We start from the raw sequence: 12,640 nt of genomic DNA, 5'->3' as shown, positions 1-12,640 counted from the left end.
TTAGAGGCCCAGGCTTTGGGAAGTGATAAGGAACTGACTGGTTCATAAGGTCCTCTGCATCTCAGTCCTGGAGTCTTTATGAAAGAGACTTGAACAAGTTCTCAAACACTGCTTAGCTTAGCTTAGCTCTTGTTACAGGGCACTTTGCAGAAGGACCATCAGTAGATACAAGCCTTTAGACTACAACTGTGACTCAAATACACTTTGTCTCCTCATAAGCACCAAGTCACAGGTATTTCATTTAATAACAAAATATAAATCAAAAAGTGAAATGAAATAAAAATGAGACTTGTATACATCTCAATTAGAATACAAACTTCCTTGGAACAAGTCTCATCCCACTGAGAGATCAGTACCATCAGGAAGAAACCTGAATTTCTAAACAAAGCAAGAAAAAATGAGCTGCACTTCAGGGCAAGTTCAACAGAGGCTGATTTTACTGCCATGTAGAAGAAAGAAGGGCTACCCTGGTGACTCCCAGAAGCCACTGGGATGGACAAGCTTCTCACAGCTTCTTGAAAAGTTAGTTAGTTGGTAACATTTGATTAAATATTAGCAATTGATAATATCAACTTTAAAGTCTCACATACTAAAGTCAAATTCTGACTTGAGATGTTCAACATGGATACAATCAAAAGACCTGTCTCGAGTTTAGGAGACCCCTGTGTCCTGTAGTAATAAGAAAGTAACAGCAACAACATGAGGGACAGTAGTCAGGATCCATGACTGCACATAGAACAAGAAGTCATTTACCAAACCCAACTTCTGTATAAGCATTTGACATGAGTATGCAACTGAAAAGTTGGCTTTCTCAATTAATATTTAATCAGAAGCTACCAACTAACTAGAACTACACAGCAGGCACCCTTTTCAAGAAGCCGTGAGAAGTTATAGGAGGGGACATACACATGGAGGGATGAATATTAACCCGGAATAAACATTTAAAAATATGTTCTTAATTGAAATAGAATTATATTACTTTTCCCTTACTTTCCTTCCTTCAGATCCTCCCAGATAACTCTCTCATGTCCCCCTTCCAGTTGATAGTCTCTTTTCCTTTGATTATTTTTGTTACACACACACACACACACACACACACACACACACACACACAAGGCAGTAAGTCTATCTGAATTGTTTGTATGAATATGGTTTCGGGGCTGACCACTCTGTATCTACCAACCAATAACAGGGCTCATCCCTGGGAGAGGCTCATCCTACTCCCAGCTCCATCAGACATAAAAACATGTGGCACAATGCTTGCTAGAGAATTAACTCAAAACTCTCCATACTACACCCCTCATTGTGGTCACCTTGCAAGGGGAGGATCCTCTGGCTTCCCAGGCAGACCAGCTTCAACTATAACACAGGACTTCTTCCCTAAACCCAGCCAACTCTAACTTCCTATCACTTGCATACATTGTGTGTACTCTGAAACTTGCATTTCATCATTCAGGCATTGCATTGAACGTGTGAGGATTCTAAGCTCCGTCCTTTAGCTTTCATCTTTCATTGGGAGAATGCACTGACCAGAGACTTTATTCATGTAACACATGTACCACCTTCAGAAGTGTCTACCACTCCAACACCCAACTAAAACCCCAGAGATAACAGCAGATACAGGGGAAAGGCAGGGCAGTTCTTAAGTACTCAAACTCGATGGCCGATATGTTCTGGTCTGTGGTACAAAGAGTTAAAACAGAGCTTCAAGAGTTGGTTCTCAACATGGAAAGAAAGCAACCTCTCTTTTCACATCTTTATTTTAAATGTGCAAAGGAAAAAAAATAAAAACCTCCAATTCTCTCAAACTACTGCTCACCGTAGACCAAACATGGTATTGTCAGCCGCACAGACCAGATGCTTTTCCTTTAACCAAACACTGGAATACTATCCTTTCTCTTCTGATTTGCATCACGATGGAATTCTTTGCTGCAGGCAAAAGATGAAAACCAGCTTCTATCTCGGAGTCACAGTGACATTTAGAGCATGTCCAAGCCAACATTTACCATTCTGATACACAAGCAAAGAAATATAAGCTAGAACTTTTGAGGAATGCACAAGTAAGTAAGACCTATTAAGCAGGGAATCTAGACAAATTCTATATCCAGTACTCTATCTGAAGCAGATACTATAGAAGACTGGTAATGTTGCACTCTCAGAAGACTAAAAGATCTGGTACTATCATAGACTCCCAAAATACAGATGCTGAAATTCAATTATAATATGTTAGTATTAGGAAATGAAGCCAACACGTATATGTGTAGGTTAAAACCTTCATAGATGATGTGTGTACTTTTAAGAGAACAGATAGCCAGGTAGACCTGTTTTCTCAATGGCCTTGCTAGGGAACAAGTAGAAGCTGGGACGTGTTGCCTAGACAGGGATTCCTCAACAGAACCTGGGTGTGCAGACATACTGGATGCTGTCTGACTTTTAGACTCTAAAACTGGGAAAAAATAGCTTTCTACAGTTCATAATCCATACATATATGATACTTGGTTAGAGTGCTTGCACTGCTGGAGACACAGAAGCAATTTTAAAGAGCAGTAATCTACATGGATCCTCAAAGCTCTATGCCCAATTTCCTGTAAGTCTTGGTATAAAGTCCAACTTTTCCAAGAGGTCACCTGACAATTAACTAAAACTATACCTTGTCTTAGCCTGCCAAATTTCTCATTCTCAGACTTTAGCCCCTTATAGCAAACCACGTGGTTTCTCTGCTACCTGTCCCTCTTTGCATCCTTTTGCAGACTTATGAAGTCATAAGAGTTCCTGGCACATGGCAACAAGGAGAATGTCAACACATATTAGCTGACAAAAATCAATGACTCTGGGATTGGCCAGTAAGATAGATACCATCTTTCTTGGCCCTGGTATTGTTTGCTGGTAAAGCGAGGCACAGAGGCGGCCCTTCTCCTTAGGATTATCTTATGGATAAAGTGAGACGACCTATGCCGAGTGTTTAAAATCATGAACAGATACAGCAGACTTCTGGTAAGCGTTAATTGCCTTTATTGTTATTTCAAGATTCGTTTCCCAGTTGGTGATGGATTTGTGAAAATTTACACCCTCTGAGCAACCAGCTCTCTCATCCGAAGGCACAGCTCCTAGATGGTGAAAAGGCCCCACTAGAACCAAAAGCTACCAGGGGTCAATCCCCAAGGCTGTGGCCACTCCAGCTCCAATTCAACAAGACCTAGGGCTTTGCAAAGGAGCTGTTAATAGTGTGTGTGCTACTGCCTATGACCTGTACAAGTTAGAATAAACATAACACTGGAACCTTAAAAGGCAGAGAAGGCAGCTCCCTTCTTCCTATTTGAACTGAGATGTGTTCCTTTGGCTCAACTGAAGTCAAAGAGAACAGTTCTAATGTCTTTGAATCCCCCGACTCATTCTTCATATTTCTCTACATAAGCTGTAACTTACACTTTCTGAAACCAGATAAAGAGAGAAAAAAAATGGTCTCTCATGAAAGAATTTACCAGAACATACTAATCATTTAGACACTGGCTTATGTTTCTAGAAAGCTAAAGATTAAGAATGGAAGTTTTTCCCAGCCTGGAGCAAAATCCAAGGCCAGCCTAAAGGCAGAGTATTAATCTAAATTATTCACTAAGAACTTAGGGAAACAAAACACTTTAAAGTCACTCATTATGGATTCGCAGATATCTTTGATCTCAAAAGGAAGCAAAGATTTAGGGACCAGAATTAGCAGGACAAATGGGAATGACAGTGAACAAGATAGAGGAAGGGGGTATTTATTGGTTTCTTAGCAGTTAAGTCTTCACTTGCCTATTAATTATAACAAGGCTCCACGAGGCTAATCTTCTCTAAGTGGTCCATGAAAAGACACCAAGAAAGCAAAATGAAATGAATGGCTACACAGTTAGGGAAGAGATAATGGCAAATCCTGTTAGTGAGAATGTTTCTCTTCACTCTGGAAAAGGAAGACCCCAGGAGGTGATGTTCGAATTAAGTTGCAAATTCCCAAGTGGATGATGCTCTATTTTATGACATGGACATCTAAAGACTGTAAGGTGCACAATATATGATGAGTGTATAGTTCCAGGAGGAACCCAAAACCCCCTTTCTGACAGTCTTCCAGGCAATGTTAAGCCTGCCCTGTGTCCTTGGATCACAGAAAGGTGTAAGGTATTGTCCCACCGCACCTGGTAAGGTAGTTTTACAACGACGTTTTAAAGATGAATAAGACATTTCCTCAAAACACTGAAAGTTAAACTTTCCAGTAATTCAACAATATTTACAATACACAAAAGCTCGTTTTGTGTTCTGTCAATTTCAGGAACTATAGAAATATATACTTGTAGTTTTGAAGCCTGAGAAACACAACTGATATATAATTGAACACGTTCAACACAGTCCATATAAACACTCATTAATAAGGCCCTTTATGTTTGAAATATACTATGCCTAAATTGCACTGAACCTAGAAAACTACCTTGATTCTCAATCTCCTTTGACAATAGGTAAAATTGGTAGGGAGAGCTTTCACTCTCTTTTTTTTGATTTGATATTTTGGATAAAAATGATGGCACCTCAGTATTCTAACAGGCACCTCTGTGTAGGTTTTATCAAGACATCATACAGCTTTACTATGCTCAACTGTATATAAAAGCTATTTATGGGGACCACAGTACAACAAAAAGGGAAAGTAAGAGGAGAAGGGAGGCCTGAGATCATGCTTCTTGGTTTCTCTATTTTCTTGCTCGTCTATTACGGAGGAATCTTTGACTCATCTGAAAGGACTTGATGAAAACTAAACACGGTGTGGCTCTCCAGCCAAAACTCACAAACATTCCCATTGGCCTCCTCTGATCAGCTGAGCACGAGGACTTTTTTTTTTTTCTTTCTTTCTTTCTTTCCCTCCCCCTTAAAAAGTCCACAGTGTATCTAAATCTGATCCCAGTAAAATTTGACTTGAGCTGAAGTGAAAATGCAGAGGTAGCATTTATGGGTAACAGCTGGAGAGCATTACTTCTCTGTCTATCCCTTTCTCTCCCAAGGGTTGAAAATTCTGCTGTTCAGACAGGAAGTCGTCATATACCACACACTGTATGATCTGATATGCTAGGGTGTGAGAGCACACTACCGAGGACTGGAAGATCCCTGAGTTGCTTTGGTTGGTGAGCCAGAGTGATGATCCTCCCTAGGATTGACAGGTACACTGAAAGTTCTCGAATACCCTTTGAATGACTTCCCATTAGAAGGGTCCATTGTTTGTCTCTCCACACATTTTAAAAACATTAACCAATACCTTCAATACCTTCAGAGAGTGAGTGGCCAGAATTCTCCAATAATCTTTTCTTGGCCCACTTTCACACTCGCTGTCTAAAAAGATTAACATTTCTTTCAAATATTTCTCTCATGTATTTGCCCAGGACAAAAGTATTATACATGCATATGTCTGTCTGAATATGCAGAAAAAAATATATGGATGGACTTCAAAACATGATGGTCTGGAAATGAGTGATTTTTTTTTCATCGAGTGAATTTTTCCAGGGTTTGCTTTTAGTCTAAGTTTTGCAAAGTTGCTCAGAACTAAAACACAGATACGAACAGGCAGAGACCCCCTACATTTTGTAACCATGGCTCCAAGTTTTGGACAGGCTGATAAGCGGTTCCTTAGCACCAGATGCTGAATAGCTATTCTGCATTCCTACCAGTCTGAAAGGGCTCTTCCCTCCTTTGTAAGCGCCTGTGCTCTGGGGGAAAGCTGGAAAGCCAACCCAGTCTCCTCACTCCTTTCAACCGGGTTCACTAGATACAGACCTTAACTCTTGAACTGTAGAAAAATCCCTTTACTTTGTGCCTATCAGGGACATGCTGTTAATCACAGGGGTTAAAAACACTACTGGTATTATGCAAAGCGGGGGAGGCGGTACTGAGAAGGCAACCCACACATCCATCATCCCTTTAGGAGTAGGCGGAGTTTAAAGTTTCCCCCAACTTCCAAGTTCTCACTTGACAGGCAATATTTCTGTGCAATTTCCAGCCCCGAGTAACAGATGGTGTTCTGCGTGTCTTGAGCCTCCAGAGAGCCCAGACAAAGCTCCCAGCCACTCCATGCCTCGCGGGACCCATAGGTGGTTAGTTTCACGGAGCTGTCAGACCAGGGCAGTTAGCAAAGAATGGAAGCTTAACTTCTTCCAAAAGTTTTTTCCCTGATATGAGGGAAGTCCGGAGGACAGGAGCACAAAAAGGCCTGGGAAAGTTTTGATTGCTTCAATTCTCTGCCAAACCATCACCTAGACCAAGGTGCGTAGAGAAGGAAAGCTGGGGCACATGTGTTCAGAAACACCGCAGAAATGCAACTTGAGCAGTCCTAAAGACAACCTGGAAAATTGCTTAAGAGACCCCAGTGGTGGAAAGGCACCCTCCAGACACCAGCGACTGATCTCGCAGAGCCCAAAGGGAAGACCGCAACCCAATGGCACCAAAGTAGGGTGCGCCTGAGCTGTGTGCGCGAGGAAAGGGAGGGGCGCGATCCTGGAGTGTGTATGGGGGCCGGGGTGGGGAGGGACGGTCGGCCCACTCACCCTCACTGCCGTACTGTTTGCCATTGTTCGCCCCATCCTGTCGCCGTCATGCCCGCCTTCTCCCTGGACACTGCATAGCTGGGGCGCACCTCCCAGGCGGCGGGGCAGAGGAAAGCAGGCAGCAACGGACCGTTAACTGCCCAAGCCCCTTCCGAGGTGCGATCTGGGCTTGGGGGGTCGTCACTGGTCTGCGATGGGAGGGGTAGTGCTGGGTCCGCTCTTGACACTCCTGAGGGTGGCGGGCTGGCTCCAGGGCAGCCGCCGGGGCTCTCAGATTCCACGCTCCGGCGCGAGTGGGAACAGCGCGACGCACAGCCCGCGCCCGGGTGCCGCCCCTGGCTCGCCGCTCCTCCGCCGCGGGGTCCCCATGCGCCTCCGCGGTCCCGAGCCGTGCGAGCCAAGCCGCTCCTGCCCTGGGCTGTCCGGCTCCTCCGCCTCCGCCCTGCGCCCCCCTGCGTCCGCGGGCTTCCCCAGGGAGGGCGCGGCGGCCACTTGTTGCGACGCCCCAGAGTGAGCAGAGACTTGTGGCCCGGCGCTGCTCGCCTGCGGGCCGGACTTTGTTAGCGCCAGGCGCCTCCTCTCGCCGCCCAGCGTCAATCACAGCTGAGCCCCCGGGAGGAAGGCCGGCCCGGAGATGCGCGGCCTTTTAAAGGGGCAGCACGCCTTTTCCGGGCTCCTGCCCCGGCCCCGCCAGGGTTCCGGCTCTCCGTGCCACTCGACCCTTTGGCGCAAAGGACCGTGCGTTGCGTTGCGTTGCGTTTTACTATTGTTCTTCTGTAGACTGTGGGCTTCAAGTGGTCCTCCGAATTCCGGTGGAGTTGTCTGCCAATGCGGCCCATTCGGGGTGGTGACGTTTATAATAAACACGCAGTCCCAGTCCGTGTCCGGTTCTGACACATTTCTGGTACCTGTGCTGGCAATCTCCAGTGGCTCCCTGGGTTTGGGGGCTAAAGAAGGGAATGGAGGAGGGGTAGAGAAAACTTGAGAGGAACTTAGCAGGGAGTGGTCTCTGGAGAGCAAAGACATTCCCCGCCCTGTGAAGGAGGTTTCCTGGCTCTGAAATTGTAAAAGCTTCTGAGACACGATTTTTTTCCCCTTCCTCATTTTTATTTATTTTTCTTCTTGTAGTTGATGCCATCCTTTATTTAGTACTTTACTACTTCATTTGGAGATTTACTTGGCCTTTGCAAAGCCCCCTCTCCCCTTTAGCCCCTCCCCCTTTGGTATTGCTTCTATTAAATAAAAAAAGAAAATTCTTAAAGTTCTATCCCATTTCTATGTAAGTAACTAAAAAGTTTCACTGAAGAACAGAACGTTTTTCACGCGGGTTTTTTTTTGTGGTGAAAACAAACACGCAGTAGTTTCTCCTTACAGATGTTGTAAATTAAAAAGCTTGGTGATATGTTTATCTTTATAGATACATAATTCTTGAATAGAAACCCAGGGGTTAGTAAACAAAGGCTTCTTATGAGATGATTTGACTTCTTGCAAAGTCTCCTTCCATGAGTCCCTACCATGCTCTTCATTAAAGATAAAACATTATGTTTCAAAGTTTAAAATCTATACTTAACCACGCAAAGAACATATTCTGACATAAAATAATAAATGTGCAAAGGTTCGAAGATAGGACAGAATAGTTATTGTGCCTTTTTTGTCTTCTACTCCAAAGTCATGGGACGATAGTTTAATGTCTTTTAAAATATCTAGTATCAGAACAATAGTGTGTAATTCCTAATCGCTTGTTTAATGAAATGAAATTAAAAAAGAACTTTAGATGGGCTTCCTATAAGGTTCTGCTAGAAAACACAAAACCAATCTAAAAAATGAGTAGACATCAGAGTCATTTTCTTGCAGAAGATGGATTCTACGTGGTCCTTGGGATGACCTTGAACATCTGACTAACCTGCCTCCCCTCCCCCTCCAAATTGCTAGAGTTATAGGCATCCATACCTGTCTCCATACCTGGGTTTACATGGTGCCCAAGATCACAAACCCAGGACTCCATTCATGGTAGACAAACACTCTGCCCACTGAGATAATCTCCAGTTCTTGGTCCAGGAAGTTTCATGTCTCCATTTAAGAAACTGTCTGAACTTTACAATTTTGGAGGCTTAGCTGAAGACAGGCAACAGTAATTCAGGAAAGCAAGTGAGACTCATCTCATGCTTGGTGTGACATTCGCAGTTTGTTATGCTTATGCTGTCAGCTCACTGATGCCTTCTGCCCCTCTTTGTAGTACACTAAGCATGGAAATGATGAGAAACAAAACCAAGGCTCCCAAAGTTTAGTTCTCCTGAGTCCACAAGAGGAGAGAGCACCAGAATACTCAAGTTCCATCCGACCAGTCCCTGGGTCCCTTGGCCACTAGTCAACTCAGAGTCAGTGACCTGGTCTTTTGATCAGGTCATTTACCAAGATCTTTATTATCCAAGTAAAGCTGCCTGGGCCAAGCACATTGTCCTAACAAATTATATCTAGCTGCTTTGAAATCAAAATCCATGTTTTTAAGTTTCTGTTGCCTGCCATAACTGAGCACAGGGTTAACCCCATTTATAAAGTTGCGACTTAAAACAAAATATATTAAAAAATGTTTGTTTATCATTCAAAAAATAGAACTTCATACAAATATTTGTTGGCCTCCTCACCATAAACATTTGGAAACAGTAATGAAAAGAAAGAAAAATAGTGTTCTCGGTAAACATCAAGGTGTATTCACACTTGTATATACACTGCTTTTCGAAATTAAAATGTTGCATAAATGTTTTTATGTGGCACAAAATTTCTCTTTTGCATACTTTCCTAGCCCCAAATTTTCATCACCAATTTACAGGCCTCTTGAGACAAGAATCGTGTGTATTTCGTCAACGTACTTGACTTTCCAACCCAGCTCCTAACGCAAGGAATCACTCATCCATCACTTGCAGGATGGATGAAAGCTGAGCAAAGAAATAGCAGTGGCCCATGCAGTACTCCATCTTCTCTGTCTATGCCCCTTTAACAAGGCCAACCCACTGAAACCTGGGTTTAAGGGAACATTCTATATCACTACAAAACAGAGTGCGAACACTCGCTCCACAGGATGGAACAAGTACCTCCTGATGCTAACTGAGTCCAAAACAGACTGGCTAGGTCAGTAGGTCACAGGCCCTAGAGGAGAACCAAATACTATCATTCTACTACATAGACACAGTACTAAATTGCCCCCAAATTCTTAGCGCTGCACCCATAGATTAGTACATCTCTCAACTCTCATCAGAGAAGTTTCTTTGTACACTAGATTGCAACTAGTACAGAAATCTGCAAGTGGTCAGTGTACAGAGAATAAGACATGGTAGAGTGCTCGGCTCTAAATGGGACATCTAAACCATGCCTCCTTTCCGCGAGGATCAGGGATAACCCTGAAATGGACAGAAGGACAGAGAGAACCGATGGTGACAGATTTAAACACCTTCAGCAAAAACACTATTTGCCAGACATGATGGGACCACTGCACACATGACCCCAGCAGATGAGACTACATGCAAAAGACCTGCCCAAGATCAAGCTAGCGGTATTCCCAGCATCAACAGAAGAGGAGGCTCATGAAGTCCCACCTCTACCTGAGCACCCTTTAACAACTGAGAGTTGCCGAGAGATGAAGAGACAGTTTTCTGTTGGGATGGGACCCCTGAAAGACTACCCATGCTCTCGTGGGTTGTCCTATCTCATACACATACAGGCAGCATTAACTGGCACCAACCCGATACAAAAAAAGATAAGCATTTAGGCAGGAATATATCTTTTTGCTATTTTTATTTTCATTTCTGTTTTTTTTATTGTTTTCGTTGTTTATTTTTGGGAACACAGTGTTTGTTGGACTACATTGATAAACATTGAATCTCTTATTAATAAAAATGTTCTCTTTTCTCGGAGTATATGTTATTTATCTTATTGAAATTAGATGCCAGTTTGATATTTAATACGTTGCCTGAGCCATAGAGCTTCAGGTTAATATGAACTTGACCCTGGTGATGGACTGTCAGAGCCATGTTAAGGCAGTTGCTACTTGCGTATTCGTTTGCCTCCTCTCTTCCTCTAGTCCATGGCTTCTAGGACATGCAAAAAGCCGTGATTCTTCTGAGGACACTGTAAATAAAGCAGATGCTGATGCTCCTTAAAAGTGCATTTTTAAATAAAACCTAAAATATAAAACTAAAAAACTAAAAACCTAAAAACTAAAAAATAAAACCTCTGCTTAAAGTAAAGAAATAAGTACTAGAAGTCATCACAGCACATACGAGTCTTTGGGGCTGAGAAGTTGGCTTAGTTGTTAGAATGCATGAGGCACAAGTGTGAGGACCTGAGGTAGTTCCAGTACTGACTCACAAGCTGGGCTAGCAGTGCCTCTGAAATCCAGTGCTGGAGTAAAAGGTCTAAGACAGGTAGCCAAACAATATAGATTGTTGAACTCCAGATTCTGTAAGAGACTCTGTCTTAAAGCATAATATGGAGGGCTACAGAGTTAACTCATTGGTTATTAGCATTTGTTGCTCTTGCAGAAGACCGATGGCAGCTTACAACCATCTGTAATTCCAGTTCTGGGGATCCAATACCGTCTTCTGTCCTCTGTAGGCACCAGGTATGTACGTGACACACATGTACACATGCAGGCAAAACCCTCCACATGCATAAAATGAAATAAGAAATAAAGTGGATGGCTATGGGGAAAGACAGATAGACCTCTAACCTACGCATGTGTTCATACCCTACACAGAGACATGTGTACTCAAATAAGATAAAATGTGATATCATAAAACAAATTCTGATAATAATAATTTGTAAAAAGGGAAGAAATGAGTCTAGCAGTTGAATGATATGTACTTCTGTCCATTTATATTTTTCTCTTTAATTTACTTATTTACCTTCACAGGTCTGAGTCACCTGCTTAAATTAATATTACACAGTCTCTAACTACAGCTGTGGTGGAGAACAGTAAATCGATAGGCTTGCATTTAAATGTGCCTATTACCTGAGAGAAGAAGCAGCCCCCTAACAAGCATTGATTCATTATCAAAGATGAACCATTACTAAATTAATATTTATGTAGGTAGAAAACAAGACTTTAAATGATTATCATTTCTGCTATTGTCAAATTCTGACTCACTACATATAACTACTCCATGGTGTTCAGTTTTGGCTGACTCAGTGACACGGTCTCCACAGCCTAATGAATTTTATTAGTGTACATGGAAAATGTTTTACTACAAATGACGTTCAGAGGAAGCTCTGCCAGTGCCTCTTTCTAACCTTTACCTCTGGTGCTGCCTAAAAGAATGTGAGCAGCTTTTGACCTGAAGAGAAAGGACAGAAGAATTGAATAGATCACAATCTAGACTCCGAAGACACAGCCCACTGAAACCACTGACAGCATCTCATCTACAAGCTTCATAAAACAGAGTCATGAAGATGATATATAGCCTAGACACCTAGCTTCTTCATTACTTAAAGGCAACTGGAATACCTAAAAGGCAAATATTTGCTTTTAAGAAGGGAAAAAAGTTTGATATAATAACTTTCTTCTGATAATAAACTAGTTTTTATTTAAAGACATAATTCTATTTTGTACTACGTATGTATGTATATGTGCATACATGTGTTGTGCATGTTTGGGTGTGCTTGTGTTCTTGTGTTTGTTTGTTGTGTGTGCATATGTGTGTGTGTGCTGTGTGTGTCCATGTATACATATGTGTGCATATGTGTGTTTGTGTATGTGCATTTGTGTGGGTGCATGCGTGTGCATGTGCGTGTGCGTGTGTGTGTGTGTGTGTGTGTGTGTATGTGTGTGTGTGTGTGTTTGTCAGTCTGTGTACAGGTTTAAGAGGAGGCCGGAAGTGGGTGTCAGATCTCTGGAGCTCCAGTTGTGAAATGCTTGACCTGAGACTGGAAGCAAACCTTGATGTTCTGCAAAAGCAGCAAATGGTCTTAAAGAGCCATCCCTCTAGCTACTCTAGAATGTATATACTATGTAGAATTGTATATGCTATATAATGTAATTCTCTATAATAACTATCTGTTAGTTATTTTAGTATGTATTAATACTTAAG

At 42.5% G+C, this 12,640-nt stretch overlaps 1 protein-coding gene across 1 annotated transcript in view; it reads right to left on the bottom strand.

Moving 5' to 3' along the window:
- Fbxl7 (F-box and leucine rich repeat protein 7) overlaps window positions 1-7,057 on the bottom strand; it is a 351,877-nt gene extending 344,820 nt beyond the window's left edge. Inside the window, exon 1 of the mRNA XM_032898687.1 lies at window positions 6,558-7,057. The gene's annotated coding sequence lies outside the window, so the exon portion shown is untranslated. The remainder of the gene's footprint in view (window positions 1-6,557) is intronic.
- Window positions 7,058-12,640: the final 5,583 nt, after the last annotated feature.

Source organism: Rattus rattus, chromosome 3 (genome assembly GCF_011064425.1).
Source record: "Rattus rattus isolate New Zealand chromosome 3, Rrattus_CSIRO_v1, whole genome shotgun sequence".
Lineage (NCBI taxonomy): Eukaryota > Metazoa > Chordata > Mammalia > Rodentia > Muridae > Rattus > Rattus rattus.
Note: the sequence above shows the minus strand (reverse complement) of the source record. Positions and strands in the feature narration are given on the sequence as shown.